We start from the raw sequence: 6,321 nt of genomic DNA on the forward strand, positions 1-6,321 counted from the left end.
GGGTCAGTTATGTTCTTGGAAGCACAGTATGCTTACTCAGCAGCACTGAGTTCTTCAGTGGGCCCTGCATTTGTGTGGCTGGCGATCTGTATCGACTCTGAGAGATGAGCTCAACAATGAAGGTGGCAGGTGAGGGCACATCTGGAAGCATCAGTAGACCAGTTTGACTGGAACAGACGTTTTAAGAAAGGAAGGGTGAGAGTAAGTATTAGGAATGTAGGTGAAATTGTGGAGGGACTTAACACAGTGCTTTAAGCAAAGTCTTTATAGATGAGTAAGCCTTAGTTATTTCATCTCTAAAAGGGGATAAAATCCATCTCATGGGGTGAGAATGAGATGACATAATACATATAAAATGTCTAGCATTACGCGGGACACATTAAGTCCTTAATAAAGAATAACTGCTGCTACTGTGATAATGAAAGTGGAATTTAAAGATGATTAATGTGGCAATCGTGTGTAGGATGAGTTGGAGGAGGGAAATAGTGGAGTAAGGAGCCCAGTTACAAGATTGTTTTAACAGACTAGGCATAAATGTAGTACTAATGAGGCTGGGAAAAAAGGTCCCATGAGAAATCACAGAAGAAAAAATTAAGAAGCCTCAGGGACTGCCTGGGAATGTGCCATAAAGGAGATGGAGAACTTAAAGATAGCTAGGATTTGAGCCTGGGTGATGGGAAGAGTGATGGGCAGTTCAAAGTATGGAGCTGGTATTGATTAGGATTGTTAAATGACGATTCACCTAGAAGGGGTGGGCTGCGAGAGAGAGCATAGAAGAGGGTTCACAGTCGGGGAAGGAGGTTGAGGAGAATCAAGTAAAATAGACAAGTCCAGAGAAAAATGGCCCAGTATCAAGCCCTGATGGTCAGGGAGAGAATAATGTCAAGGATAAGCTGCCTAGTCATCTCTGTTAATTGGAGTAGAGAGTTGAGGACTTAAACCAGATTTCTTTCTCTCTCTAGTCATTTATCCTTCCTTCCTTCCTCCTTCTTTTATTCTTTCCTTTCTTTTATTTCCTTCCTCAGTTAAAGAGTGGGCCAAGTCCTGTGTCTGGTACTGGGTGTATATAGGAAATAAATGAGATCCTTGCTGTCAAGAAGTTCACTATCCAAAGTGAGTTAGAAAACAGACCGGGTACAAATGTGAGGAGTGGGCTCAATAAATGAGATCCGGTTATGTTGAATTGGGGGAGAAGGAATTAACCAATAAAGTAGAGATCTTTTCTTTCTGGAGATCCAGGAAATATTAAATAAGGAGATTTAGGTACGTTTGTTTGTTTGTTTGTTCGTTTATAAATCTATAGGTGACATGAGTATGTTTTCATTTATATGTGATGTGAGTGGATGTTGCTCTCAACTGGCTCCTTAAGGTAAGAAGCATGGGGCCTTTGATGGTAGAAGGTTGATTTTGATTTTCATTGGAATAATTTTGAAATGATCCATCTCATGATCATGATATATTACAGAATTGGTACTCTACTTTTCTTTCTGGATTAAGTAGCCCCAACTCGTTAATCCATCTCTGATGATGATCCGTGGACATACAGCAGCAGCAGCACCACCACCACCACCACTACCTGGGAACTGATTAGGAATGCTTTTCTCAGGCCCCATCCCAGACCTATGGAAGCAGACCTAGGGAAGGACCAGCCATCTGTGTTTTCAGGAGTTATCCAAGTGATTCTGAGGCCAGCTAAAGTTTGAGAACTCATGCTTTAGGTTCCTAGCATGGAGGCTTGCATTTAGTGGGGAATCAATAACACCTGTTGAATCGAATTAGTAATACCTGATGCTTTTTCTCCACAACTATCTGAGAGATAGTAACAGATTTTCAGGTTGAAATATTCAGGTTCTTGTAGACAGAGGAAGAAACAAAGATTTCTTCTCCTTTTCTGTCTGGCTTAATTTTCCTTTTTAAGTTAGTCTTAGCAGTTGTCATATTAAATTTGTTTTTCCAGGTTCAATTTGGAGATAGCTACACCCTCATGGTGACTAACAACCATGAAAGAGAATCACGGGTGGCCATGTGTCAGTGCCTTCTTCAGTCTCCATGTTTTATATGGAATCAGAGAAAGGCGTGCTCTCGCTTCGTTAAACCTCACTTCCTGGCCACAGGTCAGTATTTGGTTCTGTCGATTTATGCCACTTTTTTGGGACTTCCTCTCTTAGCTTTCACCCTGATCTCTGCTCTTTATACTTCGCAAGCTTCTTTTCCTGTCCTTAACTCTCTTTGTCCTCTTCGTTTTCATGATTTCAACCACATCCGTGGCTCCAACTCATATATCTAAGAGAATTTCTCTCTAATGTATCTTTCAAGCACAGCCCTTCATCAGAGTTCCACATCTGTATTTCTAACTGTCCTCTGGGATCTCCCCGTGACATCTTTCTGGTATCTTAAACTGACCCGGCCTGAACCAAGCTCCTCAGTTTCTTCTCTTATTCAACACTATCTCCCAGCTTCTCTATTTCTGTCTAGGGTGTCATTATCCTTTAGTCACACCTGAAAGACCAGACTCAACTTTAATGAGCAGGATCGAGGTGAGGGCAGGATTAAGGAAGCCTCAGCACTGAGGCCCTTCCCCTGTGATTCCCTCTCAGTGGTGCCCTGTGTTTGCTTACTTCCTCTTTTCTTGTTTAGTCTTTCATTACCTCTCACCTCAGCTACTGCAGCTAACTACTTTCTTCTCTGTGTGAGAAAAGAGGAGATGACTGCAGAAAATAGCCCTTAGCCTTTCTTTCTCATTTTCAAATTCTAAAATCATTATTAGATATGTGGGGAAAATCCTCTTGCTCGGCAGTTGCATAATAAAACTCTTTGTGGCAGCTTGTGCAGCGTGGGCTGGAGAGCATAAACAAATGGAGGTCATTCTGCCTTCTGGGGGGTTATTTTTAATATCCAAGATTTTTCAGTTCCTGCTCATTTCCCCTGCTTCTTGCTTCAGAAGTTCCTCACAGCTAAATCTATTGATGGCGTCCACAAAACTTAAATCCCAGAAAAGAATGCATAATTTATTCACAGGGGAGACCCTCAGACCTTCAATCAAAACTTAAGTAATAATGTATTAGACAGATTCTCACACGTGTTATTACCTGGCTTTGCACAGCACGTAGAAACAGCAAATCAAATTTCTGAAAGGAGAGAGACTACTGATAATGCCAGGATTTGCTGACATTAAGAGTGACCTTTTAGAACGAGCAAGGGAAAGAAAGGAAAGGAATCAACATTTTTAAAAAGGTATTTACATTCATTGTTCAGTTAATTCTGACAAAAACTCTTAACAGATTAGGAAAATCAGACTCAGAGATGTTGAATAACTCACTCAAGGTCACATTTCTATGAGAAGTAGAGATTCTAACTTGAGTGTCTCGGAGCCCTGTAACCAATTTTATCTTTATTAAGCCAGCATTTTCCAAAACGATTCTGCGGAATATTCATTGAAATTATGACAGGTGTTCTGTGTAAAAGGTCCATCAAGTTAAAGAACGATCTCAACTCTGCTTTTTTATACTTGACTTTACTCCCTACCCCAGCCCCTGGCAATTGATCTCTTCTCCGTTCCTATAGTTATGGCTTTTCCATAGCTGTCATATAAATGGCTTCATGCAATATGCAACCTTTTGGCTTATCTCTTCTTTCTTCACTTAGCAAAATGAATTTGAGATTCATTATGTTGTATGTATCAACACTTTGTTCTTTTTTTTTGCTAAATAGTATTCCATCATATAAATGTACTTAGAAAACATCTAGTTAGTTTCTACTTTTTGGCAATTGTGAAAAAAGCTGCTATGAGCAATTGCATTTTTCTCCTTTCCTCTGTTCTTTGGACTAATTCAGTATTTTACATGATTTCATTTTGTCTCCATTATATACTTTTTAGTGATACCTCTTATTTTATTTTTTGAGCAATTGTTCTAGAGTTTACAGTATGAATATTTAATTTTTCACAATCTACCATTTCATGTGCAATTTAAGACCTTTATAACATGTATTTCCATTTCCTTCATTCTGGCTTTTGACTTGTACAAAGTTTAAATCAAATTTTATTACTTGATTCACAGTCATTTCCACTGCACCACCGGGGAAGGCTTACTGTTGTGAGACACTGGGAATACTAAGACATAGACCCAGTCCCCAAGGCAGTTACATGAGAATATGTGCATATTTAAATGCAAAATAATTATAATAGGGCAAAGACATATATATGGTAAAAGTCTAATGACCAGAACAGACACAAAATCAACTCAGAGGGATCAACATGGTTTGAAGTGGCCAAGAAAGGCTCCAACAAGAGGTTGGAATGCAAAAGAAGGATTTGACAAGGAAAGGATTTTGTTAATTGAACAAAAATGAACAAGGTGGCAACTCTAGAATTTAGTGGTAGCCAGGTGAATTTAGTGGTAGTCAGCTTGATTAGAATGTGGAATTGAAAATGCAAATGGTAGAATATAAATTTTGAGAGGATGGCATAATAATTTTGTAAGATAAAGCACAATATTTTTTGCAGAACACTATCTCATTATTCTATAAACTGTATTTCTATAGTTTTGTCCCTTTGTGCTATTCCATCCCATTGTTTTAGGTAACAGTGATTTGTTATTCAGCTTTCCGAAAGCAGCTCTACTTTCATAAACCCGTGTCTAATAACTGTTTGTTAATGAATTACCAAAGCGAAGAAAGCAGAGCCGGGAGGCAGAGAATTTAATAAGTAATGGAGAAAATAATAATGAGAGTCTAATAGGGAATATCACTTTTAGTCTTAAGGAAAAGTTGCTCGAAAAGGAAGAACAAATATTTTTAGTCTCATTCTTTCTTCTTTTCAGTTCTTCTGCTGTCCTGTACGTTATATTTACCTCTTGAAAATATATATATCTCTAATTCATTTCTCATGTCACAACTCATACTGCTTCTTAAGCCTTAATTAATATTTCAATGACCCACTTAGTGACCTCACTTCATAGTTGTTGCCTGAAACCAGATGTGGGAGGGGGCCCGTTGCCTCTTTCATGGAATTGCCTAGTTTGCTGTGCAGGTATTCACTATTTCATGGCATTTCTCAAGAGGAACATTTTATCAAAAAAAATAATTCAGATTGATACATGGAGACTGTGTTTTGGTCAATAGTATATTACTTCTGTTTAATAAGTGATGTGTAAATAAAGTTTCCATATGATTGCTAAAATGGCGCTATGACCCTTACTCCTACTGCCACCTCTAGCAATACACACACATTGCCACAGACTACTGTTATCACCAACACTACTTTCATTTTCATTACTGTTATCACTATAGGCTATTCTACTCAGCACTGCGCTCGGCATTGTCTCTGTATTGTTTCTAATCAGCCAAGAATCCTGCATTATTGTCCTCATGCTCCATGAGCAGGCTGATTATCACAGAAATGAGGTAACGTGTCACAAGTTAGTGATCAGTAAAGCCAGAAATTAAGCCTAAACATGTGTGAATTTAAAGCGAAAGTTCTTTCAGCCATCATAAACAGCTATCAAGCAACCTTTGTTCATTTAACGATTCGTTTTTCACAACCTACACTGGATGCCCACAGCGCTTGTGCTTAGAAACCTATTGTTCAGATGTTCACCAGTGTCTTTCTAATTGTCTTAATGTTTTTCTGTTTTTATTTTCTTTCTCGTTCTTTTTATTTCTCTCCTTTTCACTCCAAGTTAAATGTCTGATCTGTGGTTGGGGGCCTGTGTGGTGGTGATCATTCCAGTGACATTGATTTTGTTTTAAAAGTGCTGTTTGGCACCATTTTCAGCATGAGATTATCTCATCATAATGAAAGGTTGGCACTTAAGTAGCTTAATATTCTTAGAAGTGGTGGTATATGGCAAATCTAGTTTGAGTCTTTTTTTGAGGGGCAGGGATGTGTGATTGTGCATCATGGTAAAATAAGGCTGCTCACTTATTTTAAATATAGTCACGTGGAAACATTTGCACTCCGATAAATAGCCAATAGGGTCTACTCTCAGGTTAAGCCATATCTGTGTTTCTTATAAAACATTAACTACTCTAGTTGCTGGTTTTAATTATTCCATGCTTTGCCACTCTAGCTCCTACTCCATACTTCAAATTGTATTTATTTTTTGTGATTCCTAACCCCTTGAATTTTCATCTTGTCTTGCTATGCTTGGAACTTTTATCCTGCCTTCATCAAAAGAGCAGATACTATTGGTACTTCTCCTCCTCGTTGTCCTCTTCCTTTCTTCTCTTTCTTTTTCCTTCTTTTCTTCTCTTTCTTTCTCCTTTTCTTCTTCTTCTTCTTCTTCTTCTTCTTCTTCTTCTTCTTCTTCTTCTTCTTCTTCT

At 38.4% G+C, this 6,321-nt stretch overlaps 1 long non-coding RNA gene across 1 annotated transcript in view; it reads left to right on the forward strand.

The window, feature by feature from the left end:
• Window positions 1–464: 464 nt before the first annotated feature.
• The window catches only part of LOC112479634, a 32,202-nt gene continuing 26,345 nt past the window's right edge, over window positions 465–6,321 (forward strand). The window contains exons 1-2 of the long non-coding RNA XR_003046249.1: window positions 465–1,263; window positions 1,958–2,114. This is a non-coding gene — a long non-coding RNA (uncharacterized LOC112479634). The remainder of the gene's footprint in view (window positions 1,264–1,957; window positions 2,115–6,321) is intronic.

This window comes from Pteropus alecto, unplaced genomic scaffold, assembly GCF_000325575.1.
Source record: "Pteropus alecto unplaced genomic scaffold, ASM32557v1 scaffold394, whole genome shotgun sequence".
Classification (NCBI taxonomy): Eukaryota; Metazoa; Chordata; class Mammalia; order Chiroptera; family Pteropodidae; genus Pteropus; species Pteropus alecto.